Raw genomic sequence first — 24,472 nt, 5'->3', positions numbered from 1 at the left:
ATTCATCTCTGCATCTTACCCCACTCTGGTTGGATGGTGTAACAAAGCTTTCTCTGAAACACCTGGAGTGTGCTTATTTGGTTCTGATTGTGTTATCTGTTCGAGCTATGCTCCACAGTGCTGTTGGAAAACTCACAGTGATGGCAGGTTACCCCAGGTCTGCAAGATATTGAAAAAATGGTGGTCCTGGAGTGAGGAAGTCTCATCTTCCTGAATTCAAACCTCAGATACTGCCTAGCTTTAAGCAAGTCACTTAATGCTGTTTGCCTCAGTTTTTTCACCTGTAAAATGAACTGGAGAAGTGTACCACTCTAGTATCTTTGCCAAGAAAACCCTATGGATAGTATCATGTGCTATATTTCACAAAGTCACGAAGAATTGAATGTGACTGAAAGACTGAATAATAACAACAAACATTCACACTTGCTTCTTCTTAATTGTTCTCCTAGAATTCTCTCTGTCCTTTTTCCAATCCATCCTCAATATAGCTTCTAAAGTGATCCCTAAAGCACAAGGCAGATCACTATCATTCTACTCAAGAAGCTGTTGGCTCTCTCTTCCCTTTAGACTAAAGTGCAAACTCCTCTCCTGGGAATCTGAAGCCTTTTATAATGTGATTTGGACCTATCTTTCTAAGCTGATTACACTATTACATTTCCTCTCTCATCTCATCATCATCATGACTAGCATTTATATAGTCCCTACTATGTGCCAGGCACTATGCAAAATGCTTTTCAAATGTCATCTCATTTGATCTTCACAACCACCCTGGGATATAGGTGTTGCTATTATTTCAATTTTACATATGAGGAAACTGAGGCAGACAGGGTTGAGTGATTTTCCCAGGTTCATATAGCCAGTAAGCTTTTGAGGCTCTATTGAAATTCAAGTCTTCCTGATTCCAGATCCAATGCGCTCTCTACTGTGTCAGCCCAACCTATTTACTCTTCCCTATTCACAATACTTGATCTCCCATCCTCATGCCTTCACAAGGACTGTTCCCCATATCTGGAATGCTCCTCCTTTATACATCTGCCTCTTGGAATCCCTAGCTCCCTTCAGATGTCATTTCCAGGATCACCTCCTCTGAGAGGGATGCCTGTCTTGACTTGTAGCAATTGTTATTATTCTCCTTCCTTCTTCCAATTTTTCTGATTTATTTTGCATTTACTTATCTGCACATATTCACCTTCTTTTTAGTTGAATGTGAGCTCCTTGAGGGAATGAACTATTATATATGTTTGATTTTGTGAGGCAGGACTTGACTTGGCACAGAGTAACTGCTAAATAAATGCTTCTTGGATTAGACTGAACAAACTCATTTGAACATAAGAGAAGGGAAACCTCCTGATTTTTAGCTTCATCTAAAATCTGCATCATGTCAGTAAGACATATTCAGGGATCAATTTACTTGCAACTTTTCTCCCTTGCTAGTGGTCATATCTGAACTGTCACCAATATTATATTGTTATGTTTTATTTTTCTCCAGTCCAAATCCCATTGAAATGAACACTCAGAGACTACCCGAATTTCCTTTCTTGATTTGGTTGTATGTTGTTTGAAACTTTGCCTTGGATTTGGAAATACTGGAAAAAGAAAGGAGAAAATAATTCCTGTAAGTGTGTTCACAGAAGGTGAAACAATCATTCTGTGGCAGTCAAATTGGCACTATCTTGCTTTTGACAGCTGAAGTCAGAATGCTGTTTCAAGTAGCCAGTGGATGGTTCAATGGGTAGAGCGTTTAGCCTGGAATTAGGAAGACCCAAATTCAAATCCCTCATTAGATGCTTACTAGCCAAGCAAGATCCTTAACCTCTGTCTGCCTCAGTTTCCTCAACTGTAAAATGAGGGTAATAATAGCACAGACCTTGCAGACTTCAGTTTGAATAAATAGAAATTGGCAACTAAAAAATCCTCCTTTGAGGCAATGCCCACTATTTATCTAATTTATTTTATATGTCATGATTATATCATTTATTATAATAAAGATAAATTATATAATTTAAATAATCACTAAGATTTCAAGATAATAAAGACCTATCTCAATGAAAAAGCTGGACAGGAAAAAGCATCCTGAATATGGAGGGACAGTGGTTGGGTAAAGCTGGAAGAATGAGGAGGAAAGATTATTGTTTTTTACTCTGAACCAGCCTGCAGCCATGCAGAAACATTTGCCTTGAAGAAAGGTGCAGTGCTTCTAAAGGGATCCCTAAAGCACATAATTCTATATTGAAAAGTTTAATTTAAGGTAAAAAAAAAGCTGCTAATTTCAGACTGACACAAAATCCCAACCAAGCTATGCTTTGGATAAAGTACTAGATATATCCTTGTGCACAATATATCATGGTATCATAGTTCAACTGATAAAATGTAGATCACACAGGCAGATAGATTCAATTATCCAGTAAAAGTTTGAACATAGAGAGTAATTAAGAGCTTCATCCTCATTCTGTCTTAAGTTCCATATTTAGAACATCAGGAAAGCCCTTTGGCTTCCTTCTTTAGTCAGGGGGAGGGGAAATGGAAGGAGAATGTCTTGACTCCCATTTTTACAGCAGTTTAGCAATGCGTACAGGACACACATTTGTAAAACATGTTGATCCTGTAATAATTAAGAGACTTCACAGAACTGTTGACCTCTGGCCCTGTTTAGCTCATCAGCTGTCACAGTCAGCAGCTCTTGTGAGAGGAAAAGTCTGCATGGGTAAACTGTTTAGGCAGGAGTGTTAATGCTGACTTTGATCAATTTTCAGGAAGTTCTTCACCTGCTTAAAAGCTGCCATTCAAAACCACCAGGTGGCTGAGAAAGCACATCCTGAGGAATCTATTATCCCCAATTAGCAAAGTGTTGAGTTTCTGCCTTGGAGAATTGCACCTCTCTGGCAGAATTGTATAGGGGATGTGTGGTTGAGCCATACCGTGAAACCACACAATGAGGACGTTTGACATTCTGTGTCCATAAGAGCATAGACCTGAGTCATGAAAGATCCGTGGAGGTCATCCAATTCCACTCCCGTGGTTTTTACAAAGGAGGTCACTGAGACACAGGTCCTCGGCCTTGCCTACGGTCACTGAGGAGAGTTACTAATAAAATCAGGGACTGCACATCCAGGGCTCTTTCCACTGGACCACACGGCCTCCCACTGAGATGTAATACCAATATTCCCATCAAAAATCGAACCATTGAAATATTATTCTCTGCTGTAAGATGGATTGAGCAAACAACTATATAGTTAGTCTCCATCACTTTATTTTTTAAAAAGAGTCCAATTAAGATGACCTTAAAACAGTTGTCAAAAGCAGATCACAATCATTATTAGCTCCTCAAAGAGAGACTTACAAAAGAACAGTGTTGAAAAAATGTAGGCAACCAAAGAGAAAAAATGATTTTAATTATGTTGACCTTACCAGTAAGGCATAAGCAGAGATGTTAGTTGCTACATGCTATCAATATTAGCTACTTCATTGTGTTCTTGTTTTCACCCCTTTGCAGAATAGATTTACCTCACAGATTACAATATCCAACATAAACTCCGAGGCTCAGACATCTAAACCTCTGTTCGGACTTGGCTTTCAGATGGATCTTGTAAATTTGGATAATTGCTCCATTTTTCCTATGGGGATAAAATAATATCTGCTCAAACATTTACAGAATATTATAATCTCCTTAAAAAACCCACCTTAATAATACTTGGCTCATGATCATTAGCAGGTAGAAATCATTTCCTAAAATATAATCACATCTCTCTTCTGGTCACTAGAATTTATTGTTGCTCAGTGCTTTTGGTTGTGTCCCATGGGGACTTTAAGGTCTGATCGGGGTTTTCTTGGAAAAGATACCAGCCTGTTTTGCCATTTCTTTCTCCAGCTCATTTTTACAGATAAGGAAACTGGGGCCAACAGGGTGAAGTGACTTGCCCAGTATTACAGTTAGTAAGTGTCTGAGGAAATGAGTCTTCTTCATTCCAGGTCTAGCACTCTGTCTACTGTGCCATTTATCTGCCCAGGTCACTAGAATAGGGGATTTTCAAAGGTCCAGGTCCAAAAGAGGTTTAAATGTCTTCACCTTGTAGTTAACATTGGATATTATGATCTTTGAGATAAACTTATTCTAGCTGGACCTTATTTTGGGGAATAGAGAGTTGGGCAGGGAGGCAAAAACAAGTTAGCTATCTAAATATTCTCTCCCCATTTCTTAAAATGACTTAATCTAAACTAATATTGTCTTTACAGAGCATATAATTTTCTTGGGAAGAGTTGTTTTAAGGAAATCATTCATTTTACATTACCAGATATCTTTCATAGATGACAATTGTTTTTTTTTTTTTTTTCTCCTCAAAAAGGGGGCTGATTCTAAGGCTTTGCCAAATGTGCCCTATAATTGCTTGGAAATTATAAATACATCCAAATCTTACTGGTATGATCTTTATCCAAAATTATATCAAGTCTGAGCACTGTGACAGAATTCTAATTACTAGAGGGAGATAATTACAGGCAAAACAAATAGAGTTAATCAAAATCATTAGCAGAATTTGCTAATCAATCATTTAAATCCTGTTTGGCTGTCCAGAAGCTTAACAAAATAGAACACTGAATGAAATTATTTTAAAGAATTCCCATAATACCTCACTAATTGACAAAGGTGCTACAATTTCCACAAATTGTGCTTGTAAAAGCTAACTAAAGCTAGTCTTATAAATTGTTTATATGCATTTTCTACATTCCCATGGAAAAGAACAGTCAGCAGCAAACTAGAGTGATGGTTGTTCTCTAAGATGCTTCTAGCAAAATATCTCTATTTATAACTTTGAATTGCCACCACACCACCCAAGTGGCTGAGGCAGGGAAATGTGATCTAAAATAGTTTTTTCACTATTTCCTGTCTTCCTAGGAAATTGGTTTTACACCAGCTCCTGAGCTAGTCTGTCTTATTGACTCTTCCCTAGTCACCTTTGGATGCCCCCAAAAGAGGGATGGTCTAAGACTTGTAGAATTTTATAATTTCAGCCAAATGTACTCCCATTTTGTCTATTTTTAACAGCCTAATGCTCCAAAGAATATAGTCAAAAGGAATTTATAAAGAAAGATAAGATACAAAGAAAATTAAATGGAAACATTAGTAATGATACATCTCTATCATGTTTTAAGATTTATAGAGTACTTTTGTCATACTCATGACATATATGAAGTATGGAGTGTAAATATTATTATAACATTTTGTAAATGGAGAAAGAGGTTCAGAGAAGTTAAGTAATTTTCTTAAGAGTCCCTAAAGCTAGTAAGATCAGAACTAGGATTCACAATGAGTAGTGTACAGAAGGGTGTTTAGATTAATGGGAATGGGATAAGCTGTGTAGACTATGAAAATGGAATAAAGAGGGAAGGAGAAGAAGATGGAGAGGGATCCATGGTGGGGGGTAGGGAAGGTTAAGTAATAGCAAGGCAAGTTAAGGAATAGAAAAGTAGCAGAGTTAGCAGAGATAGGAAATAAGAGATATACAGAAACACAATAATAATGATCAGAGGAAAAAATAGTGGTAGTAGTCATTGATCTCAGATAAAGTCAAACAAAGATTCAATCAAGAGAGAAATCTATATTATGTCAGCCATATTAATATTATTTTAGATGCATGTCTATGTGTGCATATGTGTATTATGTATGTATAATAAATATATCTGTGTAGTCTGCTGGGGAAGAGGTGAAGGGGACTGAAAGTAGAAATAATAAAGTAAAAAGGGCATAGAAGGAAACAGAAAAAATCTACAAGGAAGCAAAGATTGACAAACATGAATATAATGTCTTCTATTATTATATATGCTTTCTTGAGATGAGAATTTATTGTTATATATTTGAATTTTCCCTGATGTTCTACTGGACACATGACAATTTTTTTCCTTTTTTCTATATTTCTTTCTTTTCTGTTTTTTTTTTTTAATTTTGTATTTGTTAATTCGGTTCTGCACATATATATTGTACCTAGGATATACTATAAGATATTTAATATGTATGGGAATGCCTGCCATCTAGGGGAGGGGGTGGAGGGAAGGAGGGGCAAATGTACTGTCAAAAAGTTATAATTATAAAAATTAATAAAAAAAATTTGTATTTGTTTTAAACATATACATTTTAAAAGAAAATGAGAGTGATGCAAGAGAATCATTTAAAAAGAGTCAACAATTTAGGAAAAAAACTCCTTAAAAAGTGGGATTGGCAAGAGGATTCTGGGAAGGTTGCAGAGTAGGTCAGTAAATTTCAAGATCTCCTGATTTTCTCCCACAAACAGAACAAATTTGTGCCTCAGGGCAAACATAGACTGGTGAAAAATCAAGAAGGCTTGGGATACAACAGGGGTCCTCTTGATGCTACGGCCCAAGGCTGGGATTAACAAACACTTCAGTCTAGCTCCAGCAGAATCACCAAGTGGGGCTCCTAGGACTAGCTGGGCATGGCTGGAACTTAGGCAGGAACCACAGAGACCTTCACTTCCGAGACTGTTTGTGGAGTCCAGTCTGAGTCTGAGAAGACTGAGGGAATCTTGGCTGATTGGGAATGTCAGGCCCAGCTGGGATATAGGACACAGCCCTGGGCTAGAAGTGCAGAGGCAGTGGGGCAAGGATGCTGCTGGCTGTGGGCACTTGTAGAAAGGGGGAATTCTTGATTTGGGGTTCCTGGTCAGAGTGGAGAGCTGAAGTAAAGCCAGAGAAACTATCTCCCACATTCCAGGATTAGGGGTGCTTAGACTAATACCAATTATTAAAAAAAGTGAACTGACAAAGAAGAAAGAGCCTCACCATAGAAACATACTATGGGAACAGGGAAGACTGGGGTTCATCTTCAGAGGAGGACACTGAAGTAAAAAACAAAACAAAACAAAACAAAAAACTTTTACCCCAAATGAAATTGCTCCCTGACCAGAGAAAATTGATAGAAAAACTCAAAAAATAACTTAAAAATCAAATGAGGGACATTGAGGAAAAACTAAAAAATAAAATTTTTAAAAATCATCCAAGAAAAACAAGAAGATTATGGGGAGAAAAAAATTAGCCAAGGGAAAAGAAGATACAGTCTCAAAGATGAAAATAATTCTTTGAAAATTAGAATTGGGCAAGGGGAAGCCAGTGAAACTATGAGAGAACAATAAATAATAAAACAGATTATTAAGAATGAGAAAATACAAGGGATAATGTTGTAAAAATTACCTATGCATATGTACTGTCAAAGAAAATGTTATAATTATAAAATTAATAAAAAATGTTTGCCAAACACTTTATAAAAAAATAATAAGAATGAGAAAATAGAATAGAATGTGAAACATCTTTTAAGAAAAATGACAGACTTAGAGAACAGATCAAGAAGAGAAAATATAAGAATAATTTTCTGCCAGAAAGTTCTGACCAAGAAAAAGACCTTGACACAATCATGCTAGAAATAATCCAAAAAATTGTCCTGGAGTTTAGAACATGAGGGGAAAGTAGAAATAAAAAAAATCCACTGATTGTCACCTCAAAGAGATACTATATGGAAAACACACAAGAACATTATTGCCAAATTTTGAAATCCACAGATTAAAGTGAAAAATTTTCAAGAAACAAGAAAAAAAAAATTCAAATACACTGGAGCTAAAATTAGAATTCAACAGCCACAATAAAAGACCACACCTTCTGGAATCATATTTAATCAAAAGAACTAGGCTGTGGCAAAAATATCATATCCAGCAAAATTATCTATAATTTTGGATGACAAAAAATGGACATTCGATGAACTTGTAGATTTTCAGGACTTTCTATCAACCAAACCAGAACTTAGAAAATTTAACATATAAGAGCTAATATGAAAGATCAGTTTTAAGGAATTTAATATGGGCAAACTGTTTAAACCTAAAGAAATTGTTTGTGGTTTTTACGCTATGTATGTGTTTAAGATTCACCTCAACAATAGGATAGCTCAAAAGAAAGACTGCCAGAGTTAAGGCAAAAATAGCAATCATACAAATGAGGTACAGAGGAAGGATATAGAGGCATTAGAGGGAGGCTTGTAGTTCTGAAAACCTGTTCACATGGGAAATGGGTTCAATAGGCAACAGTACACATATACCACCATGAAGGATATAACACCCTCCAAAATCTATAAATCTATGTCTCCAAAATAAGAAGGAAGGAATAGGTGGATGGGGAAGTAAAAGGTGAGGGAAAAAGACAAGGGAAGAATCCTTGGCAGGGGGAAGGAAGTTAAGTAATAGCAGGGCAAGTTATAGAGCAGAATTTTTTTTTTTTATTATATATATATATATATTTTTTATAATATTATCCCTTGTATTCATTTTTCCAATTTACCCCCCCTCCCTCTATTCCCTCCCCCCGACGACAGGCAATACCATACATTTTACATGTGTTACAATATAGTCTAGGTACAATACATGTGTGCGAATATCACTTTCTTTTTGCACAATAAACATTAGAATCCGAAGGTACATGCAACCTGGGCAGACAGATATTAGTGCTAACAATTTTCATTCCCCTCCCAGTGTTTCTTCTCTGGGTGCAGCTACCTCTGTCCATCATTGATCAACTGGAAGTGAGTTGGATCTTCTTTATGTTGAAGATTTCCACTTCCATCAGAATACATCCTCATACAGTATTGTTGTTGAAGTGTACAGTGATCTTCTGGTTCTGCTCATTTCACTCAGCATCAGTTGATTTAAGTCTCTCCAGGCCTCTCTGTATTCCTCCTGCTGGTCATTTCTTACCGAGCAATAATATTCCATAACCTTCATATACCACAATTTACCCAACCATTCTCCAACTGATGGACATCCATTCATCCTCCAGTTTCTAGCTACAACAAAAAGAGCTGCCACAAACATTTTGGCACATATATGTCTCTTTCCGCTCTTTAGTATTTCTTTGGGATATAATCCCAGTAGTAGCGCTGCTGGGTCAAAGGGTATGCACAGTTTGATAACTTTTTGGGCATAATTCCAGATTGTTCTCCAGAATGGCTGGATTCTTTCACAACTCCACCAGCAATGTATTAGTGTCCCAGTTTCCCCACATCCCCTCCAACATTTGTCATTATTTGTTCCTGTCATCTTAGCCAATCTGACAGGTGTGTAGTGGTATCTCAGAGTGGTCTTAATTTGCATTTCTCTGATCAGTAGTGATTTGGAACACTCTTTCATGTGAGTGGATATAGTTTCAATTTCTTCCTCTGAGAATTGTCTGTTCATATCCTTTGACCATTTATCAATTGGAGAATGGTTCGGTTTCTTATAAATTTGGGTCAATTCTCTATATATTTTGGAAATGAGACCTTTGTCAGAACCTTTGTTTTTAAAAATATTTTCCCAATTTGTTACTTCCCTTCTAATCTTGTTTGCATTAGTATTATTTGTACAGAAACTTTTTAGTTTGATGTAATCAAAATCTTCTATTTTGTGATCAATAATGATCTCTAGTTCTCCTCTGGTCATAAATTCCTTCCTCCTCCACAAGTCTGAGAGGTAGATTATCCTCTGTTCCTCTAATCTATTTATTATCTCCCTCTTTATGCCTAAATCATGGACCCATTTTGATCTTATCTTGGTATATGGTGTTAAGTGTGGATCCATATCTAATTTCTGCCATACTAATTTCCAGTTTTCCCAACAGTTTTTTCCGAATAATGAATTTTTATCCCTAATGTTGGGATCTTTGGGTTTGTCAAAGATTAGATTGCTATAGATGTACCCTTTTTTGTCCTTTGTATCTAATCTGTTCCACTGATCTACCGGTCTATTTCTTAGCCAATACCAAATGGTTTTGGTGACTGCTGCTATATAATATAGCTTTAGATCAGGTACACTTAGACCACCTTCCTCTGAGTTTTTTTTCATTAGTTCCCTTGCAATTCTTGACCTTTTATTCTTCCATATGAATTTTGTTGTTATTTTTTCTAGGTCATTAAAATAGTTTCTTGGGAGTCTGATTGGTATAGCACTAAATAAATAGATTAGTTTGGGGAGTATTGTCATCTTTATTATATTCGCTCGGCCTATCCAAGAGCACTGAATGTCTTTCCAATTATTTAAATCTGATTTTATTTTTGTGGCAAGTGTTTTGTAATTTTTCTCATATAATTCCTGACTTTTCTTTGGTAGATGGATTCCCAAATATTTTATACTCTCAACATTTGTTTGGAATGGAATTTCTCTTTGTATCTCTTGCTGTTGCATTTTGTTAGTGATATATAAAAATGCCGAGGATTTATGTGGATTTATTTTGTATCCTGCCACTTTGCTGAAATTTTGAATTATTTCTAGTAGCTTTTTAGCAGAGTCTTTGGGGTTCTCTAAGTATACCATCATGTCATCTGCAAAAAGTGATAGTTTGATTTCCTCATTTCCTACTCTAATTCCTTGAATCTCTTTCTCGGCTCTTATTGCCGAGGCTAGCGTTTCTAGTACTATATTGAATAGTAATGGTGATAGTGGGCAACCTTGTTTCACTCCTGATCTTACTGGGAAAGGTTGCAGTTTATTTCTATTGCATATTATGCTTACTGACGGTCTTAAATATATACTCCTGATTATTCTAAGGAATAATCCATTTATTCCTATACTCTCAAGAGTTTTTAGTAGGAATGGATGTTGGATTTTGTCAAATGCTTTTTCTGCATCTATTGAGATGATCATATGGTTCTTATTAATTTGATTATTAATATGGTCAATTATATTAATAGTTTTCCTAATATTAAACCAGCCCTGCATTCCTGGAATAAATCCTACTTGATCATAGTGTATTATCTTGGAGATGATTTTCTGAAGTCTTTTTGCTAATATCTTATTTAAGATTTTAGCATCAATATTCATTAAGGAGATTGGTCTATAATTTTCTTTCTCAGTTTTCGATCTACCAGGTTTAGGTATCAGTACCATGTCTGTGTCATAAAAGGAGTTTGGTAGGACTCCTTCATCCCCTATTTTTTCAAATAATTTATATAACATTGGGGCTAATTGTTCTTTAAATGTTTGGTAGAATTCACATGTGAATCCATCTGGCCCTGGGGATTTTTTCCTGGGGAGTTGATTAATAGCTTGTTCTATTTCTTTTTCTGAAATGGGACTATTTAAGCAATTTATCTCCTCCTCTGTTAATCTAGGGAGCCTATATTTTTGGAGAAAGTCATCCATTTCACTTAAGTTATCAAATTTATTGGCATAAAGTTGGGCAAAGTAACTCCTTATTATTTCTCTAATTTCCTCTTCATTGGTGGAAAGATCCCCCTTTTCATTTGTAAGACTATCAATTTGATTTTCCTCTTTCTTTTTTTTGATCAAATTTACCAAAGGTTTATCTATTTTATTGGCTTTTTCATAAAACCAACTCTTGGTTTTATTTATTAATTCAATAGTTTTTTTACTTTCAATTTTATTGATTTCTCCTTTTAATTTTTGTATTTCGAGTTTAATTTTTGGTTGGGGGTATAGAGCAGAATTTAAATAAAGAGGCAGAAAGGATAGGAAAGACGTGTGTATATGTGTGTGTGGGTGTATATGTATATATCTATATTCATATAAATAAATATTTTTCTTAATTATAGCTTGCTTGGGAATGGGGGGGGACAAAAAAGGGGGACAAAATTCCTTAAAAAGTAGAAGTGGAATTCTGGATGGAAAATGCCATCTGCACCCATAGAGAGAATTATGGAGACAATGTAAATGGACACATTCTATATTCATTTTTTCTTTCTATTTTTTTCTTTCATTGTTTTTTCCTTTTGTTCAGATTTTTCTCTCCCAACATGATTTATAAGGAAATTAAAAAAAAAAACCATGAAGGTACATGTATAATCAAAAAAGGTTTTTTTTCATGTGTAATTGGGAAAAATAAAATTTAAAAGCATAATTGAGCAAGTGGAAGCAAATGACTATAAGATATCAAGAATCAAAAAAAAAATCAAAATAATGAAAAAGTAGGGGGGGAAATGCAAAATACCTCCTTGGAAAAACTATTGACCTAAAAAGTAGATCCAGGAGACATAATTTAATAATCAATGGACTTCTTTGAAAGTCACGATCAAAAAAAGGAGACTGAAAAATATCTTTCAAGGAATTATTAAGCAAAACTATCCTGTCATCTTAGAACCAGAGAGTAAAATTACTTAGTAATTGAAAGAATCCACTGATCACCTCCTAAAAGAGATCCATAACAAAAACTCAGGAATATGATAGCCAAAGTCTACAACTCTCAGGTTAAAGAGAAAACACTGCAAAAATGTCAGAAAGAAACCATTTAAATATGAAGGACTCACAGAATTACACAAGATTTAGTAGCTTCAACAATAAAGGACTGAAAGGCTTGAAATATGATACTTTGGAAAACAACAGAATTTAGATTATAACCAAGCATAACCTACCCAGCAAAATTGAGCATAATCTTTCAGGAGTTTAAAAAAAAAACAAAAAAACATTCAATATATAGAGAGACTTTCTTTCAAGTTTTCCTGGTGAAAAGACCAGAGTTGAACAGAAAATTCAATTTTTGAATATAAGACTTAAGAGAAGCATAGATGACATGATGGTATACTTAGATGACATAATGGTATACTTAGAGAACCCCAAAGACTCTGCTAAAAAGCTATTAGAAATAATTCAGAGTTTTAGCAAAGTTGCAGGATACAAAATAAATCCACATAAATCCTCAGCATTTTTATACATTACCAACACAATCCAACAGCAAGAGATACAAAGAGAAATTCCATTCAAAATAACAGTCGATAGTATAAAATATTTGGGAATATATCTACCAAAGGAGAGTCAGGAATTATATGAGCAAAATTATGAAACACTTGCCACAAAAATAAATTCAGATTTAAATAATTGGAAAGACATTCAGTGCTCTTGGATAGGCCCAGCGAATATAATTAATATGACAATACTCCCCAAACTAATCTATTTATTTAGTGCTATACCAATCAGACTCCCAAGAAACTATTTTAATGACCTAGAAAAATAGCAACAGAATTCATATGGAAGAACAAAAGGTCGAGAATTTCAAGAGAAATAATGAAAAAAAATTTAAATGAAGGTGGCCTAGCTGTACCTGATCTAGAACTGTATTATAAAGCAACAGTCACCAAAACTATTTGGTATTGGCTAAGAAATAGACTAGTTGATCAGTGGCATAGGTTAGGTTCACAGGGCAAGATAGTGAATAAAAATAGCAATCTAGTGTTTGATTAAACCCAAAGATCCCAAATCTTGGGATAAGAATTCATTATTTGACAAAAACTGCTGGGAAAACTGGAAATTAGTATGGCAGAAACTAGGCATGGACCCACATTTAACACCACATACTAAGATTAGATCAAAATGGGTCCAAGATTTAGGCATAAAGAACGAAATCATAAATAAATTGGAGGAACATGGGATGGTTTACCTCTCAGACTTGTGGAGGAGGAAGGAGTTTGTGTCCAAGGGAGAACTAGAGACCATTATTGATCACAAAATAGAAAATTTTGATTATGCCAAATTAAAAAAGTTTCTGCACAAACAAAACTAATGCAAACAAGATTAGAAGGGAAGTAACAAATTGGGAAAACATTTTTACAGTTAAAGGTTCTGATAAAGGCCTCATCTCCAAAATATACAGAGAACTGACTTTAATTTATAAGAAATCAAGCCATTCTCCAATTGATAAATGGTCAAAGGATATGAACAGACAATTTTTAGATGATGAAATTAAAACTATTTCCACTCATATGAAAGAGTGTTCCAAATCACTACTGATCAAAGAGATGCAAATTTAGACAACTCTGAGGTATCATTACACACCTGTCAGATTGGCTAAGATGACAGGAACTAATAACGATGAATGTTGGAGGGGCTGTGGGAAAACTGGGACACTGATGCATTGTTGGTGGAGTTGTGAAAGAATTTAACCATTCTGGAGAGCAATCTGGAATTATGCCCAAAAAGTTATCAAAATGTGCATACCCTTTGACCCAGCAGTGCTACTACTGGGCTTATACCCCAAAGAAATACTAAAGAAGGGGAAGGGACCTGTATGTGCCAAAATGTTTGTGGCAGCTCTTTTTGTAGTGGCTAGAAGCTGGAAAATTAATGGATGCCCATCAATTGGAGAATGGTTGGGTAAATTATGGTATATGAAGGTTATGGAATATTATTGCTCAGTAAGAAATGAGCAGCAGGAGGAATACAGAGAGGCCTGGAGAGACTTACATGAACTGATGCTGAGTGAAACGAGCAGAACCAGAAGATCATTATACACTTCAACAATGATACTGTATGAGGATGTATTCTGATAGAAGTGGATATCTTCAACATAGAGAAGAGCTAATCCAATTCCAATTGACCAATGATGGGCAGAATCAGCTATACCCAGAAAAGGAACACTGGGAAATGAGTGTAAACTGTTAGCATTGTTTTTTTTGTTTTTGTTTTTTTGTTTTTTTTGTTTTGTTTTGTTTTGTTTCTCTTCCCAGATTATTTTTACCTTGCGAATACAATCCTTCCTTTGCAACAACAACAACAAAATTCGGCTCTGCACATATATATTGTACATAAGATATACTATAAGATATTTAATATGTATGGGAATGCCTTCCATCTAGGGGAGGGGGTGGAGGGAAGGAGGGGAAAAACTCGGAACAGAAGGTAGTACAAGGGATAATGTTATAAAAAAAAAAAAACTACCTATACATATGTACTGTCAAATAAAATGTTATAATTATAAAAATTAATAAAAAAAGTTCAAAAAAAAGAAGCATAAAGAAAAAAAACATGTTATTCAAGCTGTCCTATATGAGAAGATGACACTAGTAACTCTTGAAAACTATATTTCTATTAGGGCATTTAGAAGAAGTATATATACACAGAGGGGAGGGAAGAAGTATACATTGTTTTAATTTTACTCTCATCAGATTTGACTCAAAGGGAATAACAAACACACTCAGTTGGGTATAGAAATTTATCTTACCTATAGAGAAGTAGAAGCAGAGGGAAACAAGAAAGAGGAGTGATGATAGGAGGGCAGATTAAGGTGATGATCAGGAAAAGAGACAGACAGACAGACAGATAGAGACAGAGACAGAAAGAATCAGACAGAGACAGACAGAGAGACAGAGAGGCAGATGAGACAGAGAGAGATGATCAAGGGAAAAAAAGAGTAGTGGGGATATATTCCCAGGTTTTGTTTTGTTTTTTATTTGTTTTCTGGGGGTGGGGAGTGTTGATGCATTATTGATGAGTTTCACAAATTTTTTTCTTTTAAGAATATCTTTTGTAGCATGGCTCTCTTGGAGTGTACAAGAGAAGGAATACAAGGAAAATTAAGACAATATGAAAACAAAAAAATCAATAAAATGAATTTAAAACAATAAATTTAAATTCTCAACATTATCCAAAATATTCCCAATTTCTGACAAAATTTCAAACCATACTCAGTATAACTAGCTCCAGCGGTTTCTGTTTTCCTCCAGTTTCAAATATAAGATTTCCCATTTGGTTTTTAAAATTCTTCATTATGTGACTCTTGTCTACCTTTCCAGTCTTTGTATTCTTTATTCCCCTTTACCTACTCCATAATCTGGTGACACTCAACACCTTGACTCCACTACCCCAATAGATTGTGAGCTCCTCAAAGGCAGAAATTATTTCCTATTTCTTTGGATACCCAGCACTTTGTCTAGTGCCTAGCACATAATAGATGTTTAATACATGTTTGTTGACTAAGCATACAGGCAGAGAGAAAAAAGATATTCCTGGATTGCTAGGACAATCCAATTCACAAGGAGTTTGTGTTTCAATTCTAAGACTCTTATTATGTTATTATTTAATCAATTTTAGTGAAAAACCAATACATTTAGTACTTGTTGATCAAGTGTTAAATGTACTTGTACTTCTAGAATAAGACTTTAGTCTTGGCTTGGATTGGCTGTATGATGTGGTTTCTTGAGCTCTTTTCAACACATTTGCCCCATGTTAACCCAATTAAAGTATCCTTATAGAACTATTTTTTGTAATCGATATCAAGACCTTCAACTATAAAGAACCTCAACTCAGTGATGACAATGTTACTGGAAGCAGTAAGATGAGTAAGAAAAATACCAGTGGATTTTAATATTTGAGCTAAAATGAAATAGGGTGGGAAGTAAATGTAACAATCTCCCTACTCAATAAAATTGGTGAAAGCAGATAAGCTATATTCAAAGATGCTACAACAATAGCAACAAAAATGACTTAAATTTTGACAGGAAAGAAGAATGTCCTAAATATGTGAATCTGATTCCCACTCCTTGGCAGAGAACAAGTGATGTCATTAGTGTGGGCATTCCTTCCAATGCCGTAGATTATAACCCACCTTTTCATGGATTCATCAACAATTGGCCTGATTGATGATAATAAAACACTGGAATGTGTGACTAAAAGATTTTATCAAATGTTTTCTATATCCTTCTAAAATTAGATTTTTCTGCACTTATATACCATATTTGCCTTTTAAAATTTGGGCTGTTAGCTCATTTATTCTTCAAGGTGAGATGGGATTTAGTGCCTCCCCAGGGTCTTTTTAGCACTATAACTATAATCCTATAAGGCTAATTCTTTTTAGAAGTAATGTATCTTGAGGCAACTAGGTGACCCAATGGATAGAGTACCAGCCCTGAAGTCAGGAGGACCTGAGTTCAAATTTGACCTTAGAAACTTAACACTTCCTAGCTGTATGACCCTGGACCAGTCATTTAACCCCAATTGTCGAAGGAGGAAGAGGAGGAGGAGGAAGAGGAGGAAGAGGAGGAGGAGGAGGAGGAGGAGGAGGAGGAGGAGGAGGAGGAGGAGGAGGAGGAGGAGGAGAAATAATGTGTCTTTTCATGAAAATGTACACATATACACACCCCTCTCTGTTCGCCAATCAAACTTTTCCCAGCTACCCAGGGGGTAGAACATGACAATACAAAACCTCATTCTCCTTTGTCCATTTTCATGCTTAACAACCACAGAGCAGGGAACTCTTACTCATACTGACTGTTGGGCAAGAGGAAGGACTGGCCCTGAGAACTCTTTCTCTGACATTTCCATCTACTTCCCAAGACACAAAATTCCCAGGCTTGGAAGAATAAAAGACAAGCTGTCATTTGGGGCTCAGTGGTATTTTTCCCACTAATATCTTTCATCTCTGATCTCATCTTTGCTCCATCTGTGGGGAACAAAAGTAAAACATATAACTCATGTGGCATTGCATTGTTTCACTCCAGGGTACACTTTAATATCCTTAAAAACAAAAACAAAACAAAACAAATGTCTTGTTGTCATTAAGGAGAAGGCAATATTTTTGGTAGCAAAAACCACAATTCCCAAATAACAATCTCTTTGACAAAATGCCAATAGGCAGCAACAAGCTTCTTATAAATGCATGATTCAAACATGTTAACTATTTCTTTATAAAGTGAATTATGACCCAGTAGGGACCAGGGGCACTTAACCTTTCTTTTCTCGGTTTCCTTTTCTGCAAAATGATGCTTCTTATCAATTTTAAGCTCTTAAATTATAATATTGTTACAGGAAGTGTAAGGAGGCTTGTGAGGAACAATCATTCATTCCTGGATTATCTTTTCATCAGGTGAATCAAACCCAACCTTGTGACTTAAATGGTATTCCTTAAATGGAACAGCAAATTAAAGATGTAGGAATGAAAGAATTCATCTATTTCAAATCAAATGTCTTGATTTTTTTAAAGGACAAGGTATTCCAGGGGTCACTTTATAATTTGGGGGGAAAGCAGTGAAATTAGAGTTAGTAAATTAAGGTTCACTTCCTGACTCTGTTACTTAGAACTTAACAGTATGTGATCTTGGGCAAGGAAGGTCCTTTCTCTGAGACTCAGTTTTCTCCTCAATAAAATGACAGAGCTGGATTTGGTGGCCTCTAAATCCCAGCTCTGAATCTATGATTTCATCCATTTTTTAATTTTCATTACAAAAAACCCCAAAAAAACAAAAACCAAAACCTCCCCATAATGGACTGCTTTTTTGGCAACATCAGAAATATTAACACCAGAAATAAAATACTGGCTTCATAACTTTTTGCACTTAATAATATATTTTTCCAATTAGATGTAAAGATAGTTTTTAACATTCATTTCTGTAAAATTTGTAGTATCGAATTATTCTTGCTCCTTCTTTTTCCTATCTCTCCCCAAGACAGCAAATAATTCAATATAGGTTTTACATATATCAGTATATATATATACAAAATCATGTTAAACATATTTCCATATTAGTTGTGTTGTGAAAAAAAGAATCAGAATGAAGGAGAAAAACCACAAGAAAGAAAAAGCAAATAAAAAGTGAAAACAGTATTCTATGATCTGCATTCAGACTCCATAGTTCTTTCTCTGGATGGGGATAGCATTTTCCATCATAAATCTTTTGGAATTGTATTTCTGTAAAGAGCTAACTCTATCAAAGTTGATCATTATCGAACAATATTGTTGTTACTGTATATAATATTCTCTTGGTTTTGTTCACTTCACTTTGCATCAGTTCATGTAAGTCTTTCCAGGTTTTTCTGAAATCTGCCCGCTCAGCCTCATCACTTTATAATAATTTATAACAATTGTAGCAATAATAATTATAACAATAATAATGATGATAATGAATATAACAATAATTCATATTTATGAAATGTATGGTCTTACACCACAGTAAGAAAAAGTATGACAGCTGGTCTCAAAGGAAGAAGAACATGGATTCACATCCCATCTCTGTCATATACTGGCTTTATCACTAAGTCACTAGAAAAGTTACTTAATTTCTTTCTCAACATCTTAGAGAAGGGATTCTTAAATATTTCCCACTCACAACCCTTTTTTGTTTGAGAAATTTTTACATGACCCTGGGTATATAGGTATAGAAAATAGGGACATAAATCAAACACTTACTGATAACAAATCAAAATTTCATAATACCCACATTCATTATGAAACCCCATATGAAGTTGTGAACCACAATTTAAGAGGCTTTGTTCTAGGCCAGTGGTGTCTACCTCACTGTCTCAGCACATAACCAGATTAAAATATAACTGAGAAATGGTTAACAAAATAAAGAATACAATAAAACAATGTTAATTTGTAATTTTCTAATTCAGAATAATGACTGCAGGAATATGTTTTTATTTAAATTTTATATCATTGCTGTTGGTAACTCTCAAAAGACTAAGTTTCAGAAAAGGGATAGATTAGATTTAGCAAAGGCAGTTTCCTTACCCAATTGTTCCCTATAATCACAGGTTTGTCCTCTATTTTATCCTTTTATGCAATATTTCTCATAATCTCATTTGATCAATAGAAGCAACTATGTGCAGTAACATATTTGTTGTTGTTGTTGTTCAATTACTTTTTGTCATATATAATTCTTCCTGACCTCATTTGGGTTTTTCTTGGCAAAAGTTCCATTTCTTCCTCCAACTTATTTGACTGACAGGGTTAAGAGACCTTCCCAGAGTCATATAGCTAGAAAGATTCTGAGGCAGGATTTGAATTCAGGTTTTCCTGACTCCAAGTCCAATGTTCTATCCACTGTATTATCTAGCTGCCCCAGTTACATACTATCATCCCCATTTTACAGATAAAGACACTAAGTCTTTTAGAAGAAAAGAGATTTGAATTACAAGACCCTACCAATGTACTTCAGACTACATTTTTGAAAACTGTTGGATTAAAGTCAAATGTAGCATTCATGAAGTCAAAGGTCCTGATTTTGGTTCTGAGGTCTTCCTCACCTCTCCCCCAGATTCCCCTTCATTATTACATCAGTCTCCTAACTGTTTACTCTTCCCATCAGCCTCTACTCCATAAAGTCATTCTGTATACTGCTATCAGATCTTCCCTTCACTCCCTGTTCATCTAAGTTCATCTAAACTCCTTGGCTCAGCTTTTAGAACCCTGTAATATCCAGCTTTCTCTAATCCTCCTATTTCCCTGACATCATTTTATTATTATCAGAATGATCTATCACCCTCCTCACAACAACAACAACATATTATGCTATTCTCTGTCTTCCTGCTTCCATTTACACTGTTCTTCCAGTCTTAAATGTCCTCCCCACTCCTCTTTTATCTTCCCAGCTAGACCACAAATGCCTGGAGAACAGAAAAGTATGTGGCACTTTTTATTCAAGTCTCATAATCCCCAGACCATAGTATTCTCTCATCAATACTTGGTGATTCTAATAATAACAACTCACCCTATACATAGCACTTTTAGGGTTTATAGTGCATTTTCTCTACTTGGCCCGATTCTCAACAGAGTGCTAAGGGAATAGGGACACCGAACGTTACATATGCAATCTAATGTGGTCTTACTGGTCATTGATTTTGCTTAACTTTTTTTCTTGGTTACAAGAGAAGGCTCTACTGGGGTTAGAAAAGCATATCTCAGGAAATGAATGCGATATAAAAAACAAAAGCCATCAAGAAAGATTAAAGTAAAACAAACAAAAAAATAAAACAGATACAAATTAAAATCTGAGTAGCTCTATCTTTAATTTTCTAATAGCAGCAGCCTTATCTTCATCCTCATCATTCTATTTACATATTCCTTATGGTCTCTCCTTCTGAGGTACTTCCTCACCTAGATTAGCTCATTCTGAGTTAGTTTCTAACACTATTCTTTTAGGAAAGACTGTCTTGCTTTTATATTTACCTGCTGCTATATTCCCTAGATTTCATCTATTATAGTTATTTTAGGGGGCCATTTATGATAATTTATTTTTAATAATATTTCCCCTAATTACATGTAAAATCAATTTTATCATTTTTTAAAAGTTTTGAGTTCCAAATTCTTTCTTTCTCTTCCTCCCTAACCCTGTTCCTGAAGTATAAGCAACCTGCAGTATATCTATCTTTTAAAAGTAAAGATAGTTCAATAGGTTTGAAAGAAATCTTTTCCTTTTTGTTTCTCACTGAAATTGTTTTTGTTTCCACAACTAAACTTTTGATAGCTTCCTATACCTGATGCAATGACTTTCTACACAAAATTTTATACCACAATCCTGAACTCTTTGATATGTGCTAAATTTTCTCCTAATAATCTATGTTACATGTCAGACTAAGCTCAGCTTTTCACCTCTTTCATGAATTCTTAGATTGGGAGATCTCCTTCCTAGACGGTTCTGATCACTTCTGTTTGAGCAACTAGTTTTACAGTCAGAAAAAGGTCAAGAATAAGAGCTTCTCATGTTGTCTCTTCAACCTTTTGAATGATGAGATAATGAAGGCAAGTCAAGAATTTATATACTAATATTGTCAGATATATCATTATATGCTGGAACTTATATGATACCTCCAAAATTCTTGAACTTCAAAATTCCTCTCTAATCACAATCTTGTATCGTTCCACTTCTGATTCCTCAGTATCACTAAACCTTGCCCTCATTGTAACCTCCCATATCATTTATTTCTGTTCATTAGGTCCGTTTCCCCATACTGGCTTTACTTGCTCCATTACCTGGCAAGGTCATCTTAATTACTTACTAATTATCATACTAGAATCCACAAGCCCAAAACCAAAATTACTACCTACTAATCCTGCACCTTCCTCTTAACTTGTTCCCAGGCTACAGAGCATTACTGAAGAAAATCACAAAGGGGTCTTTGACCCACTATAAATATCGCTGGTATCTATAGTTCAATAGGGACTTCCTTGCTGTTTGACAGTCCTTATACTCTTCTCTACTTCTGCTCATTGATTTTGTATTTCATTCACAAAAGAAAAAAAGTATATAAACAGAAGAGAGCTAAGGAGATAATCTTGAAGGATGCTTACATTTAAAGTATAAAAGCAGGTAAGCAATCAACGAAAGACAAGTGATAGAAATAGTCAAAAAAGTAGGCAGAGAATCATAAAAGTACAGTTGACATGAAATCTGTTTTGGGCTGGGCCTGACTTGTCCCAGGCCCCTGGAAGTTTTAAATATGATTAAGAATAAAATACAGGTCATTCAGTAGTTAACAAAGAGTTTTACTGAACCATAGTAGAAGAAAGATATTCAACAAAGATATGTATCTAGAACCCCTTGAATTAATTCTATTTCAACCTTTTTCCTCTTTCTTCAAATCCCCATCCATTCTAACCAGTAGTTGAAGAAGTCCTATATTTTACTTGAGGCAATCTAACATGAGTTCCCCAAATCCTGCAAGTTTTTTTCAATATAATCAGCCATTCTCTTCTTTCCCTCTTAGGAAAATAGATTTTCTTACACTTCATTAAGATTAACAGCATCTAATCCCATCCCATTCTAACTTCTCTAGCAACCCTCCTTTCTCTCTTTTACATTTTGTGTCTTCTGCTTTTCAGTAGTCCCTTTTCAAGTCTATAAGAATACTCCAAGTCTCTTCAGTCCTAACAAAAGGGAGGCAGGAAGTTGGAGTGGGGGGGCTTTTCTTAACAATTTTACCCCAATCAACTGAAGTAACATGGTTCTCCTACCCTTTATGGTCAAATTTCTTAAAAAGTTGTATATTCCTCCTGTGCCTCTACTTTCTAAACATCTACTCATACTTCAATGTTCTATAATATAGCTTTCCTGGAACAACAATTGATTTATTCATCACTGAATCGAATTGATTTTTTTTAATGTTCTTATTTTCTCCGGAGTATTTGATGTTGTAGACTGCTTTCCTCCATGTTGATACCATCTCATTTATTGGCTCCTATAGTAGGAAAAATATCCTAGCTCCCTACTCACATACAAATTAGGAATGGTATCTTAAAAAGTTAGGAATGGCATTGGAAATCATCCTTGAAACTTTACTGGCTCAGGAAACTAAAGGCTTGGGCTGCTGACATCACTTTCTGGTCACGTCAGTATTCACTGGAAGTTCCAGATGCTCGCTGATACTGCCAAGTATCATCATGGACAACTCAGAGGCAGCTTTATTCAGCTCAATCAACTTGAATTGTTCTTAATTCACAGGCTAATTAAATATACTTTCCCTGTTATGCTTAAGTAAATTCTCTTTTGCTACCTGTTGAGTGATCTATGGCTGTTTCACTTCATTCTGTTATCAGACTTAAACTGATTGGTTGGCTGTTTTCCTTTGTTCTCAAAGAGGACCAAAATGACATTTCCACATTGGGCCAACTTAAAGAATGTCCAACAGTGTCTGATCAGACTTAAACTACTGGGGGACTGGTCTAAGTCAGGCATGGTTCCCACGACACTGAACTTTCGGGTTCTCTCTTTACCTCCCTGACTATTTCTGTATGGCTTCTCATCCCCTTTTTATTGTTTAATTGTAGATGTCTTCCAATGTTCTTTACTTTGAACTCTTCTATGTATTTTCTCCTTTGATGATTTAACTCTCTTCTCATGATTCCAGGTTACTGTTAACTTCTTTATCTGTACGTTAACTTCTGGTTTCTTCCAAAAACCCAAATCCTATATTTCCAATGTATGCCATATATCTTCACTCAGATACCTTATCTACCTCTCAAATTCCGTATATCCAAAATCAAGGCACCTATTTCAACAGATGATCCCTCAGTCTCACAGACTGATTATCCTTCTAATCACATTCACCCTTTTCCAATGTTCAAAACCCATATGTGATATTTTACTTTTTCTTCTCTCTTCTCTCGAATTCAATCAGTTGTCACAAATTCTTCCCTCATCTATAGATCTGACCAATAAACTACTCTTTGCTCTCCTAATTCGTTTATGAGGTCATTTTCCAATCAGTTGTCAGGTATTATTGATCCTACCTCAAGACAGCTAGAAGTGCAATGGATAAACTCTGCCTGGAGTCAGGAAGATCTGAGTTCAAATCTATGTGGAAACAATTATCAGCTGGGTGACCCTTGGCAAGTTATTGTCTGCCTCAGTTTCCTTATCTATAAAATGGGGATTATAATAGCCTCTACTTCTCAGGGGATAATATTTGTAAAGCACTTTGCAAAAGTTATATAATTGCTGGTTGTCCATATGTCTTGTAGCCATCCATTCCTCTCTATTTCTACTGCTTTCTTCATGGTTCAGGTTCTTATTTGTCCTCCTAGACTATTCCAATGACTCATAAATTGTTCTTTTTTTAAAAAAATTCATTCTCTTCCCCTTCAAAACCATTCTTAATATCACACTACCATAATTGTCTCCTTTATGCATATAAGTCTTGTTATGTCTCTTCTCTCCTTAACTCCCTGTGATGGTTCTCTATTACCTATCTAATATACTTCAAAGTCCCTTATTTGGTACTCAAGGCCTGTTGCAATATGGTGCTATCCTTCCCCGCCAGGGTAGCCTCACATTATTTCTTCTCTGCTTTCTAATCAATCCAGCCAAACTGGATTAATGAGGGAGCTTTACCATCTGGTGAGAGGAGCAACATTTCTTAGGGCCCTAAGAGGTTAGTTTAATTATTTTCCTTAAAAGGTACTGAAATTTTCCTTGAGATGTGATTGGCTAAGAGAACTGACTCAG

At 35.3% G+C, this 24,472-nt stretch overlaps 1 protein-coding gene across 1 annotated transcript in view; it reads right to left on the bottom strand.

The window, feature by feature from the left end:
* Positions 1-3,230: 3,230 nt before the first annotated feature.
* The window catches only part of OTUD1 (OTU deubiquitinase 1), a 171,206-nt gene continuing 149,964 nt past the window's right edge, over positions 3,231-24,472 (bottom strand). The window contains exon 3 of the transcript XR_012482176.1: positions 3,231-3,614. The gene's annotated coding sequence lies outside the window, so the exon portion shown is untranslated. The remainder of the gene's footprint in view (positions 3,615-24,472) is intronic.

The sequence above is a fragment of the Sminthopsis crassicaudata genome, chromosome 5 (genome assembly GCF_048593235.1).
Source record: "Sminthopsis crassicaudata isolate SCR6 chromosome 5, ASM4859323v1, whole genome shotgun sequence".
In the NCBI taxonomy this organism is placed as follows: domain Eukaryota; kingdom Metazoa; phylum Chordata; class Mammalia; order Dasyuromorphia; family Dasyuridae; genus Sminthopsis; species Sminthopsis crassicaudata.
Note: the sequence above shows the minus strand (reverse complement) of the source record. Positions and strands in the feature narration are given on the sequence as shown.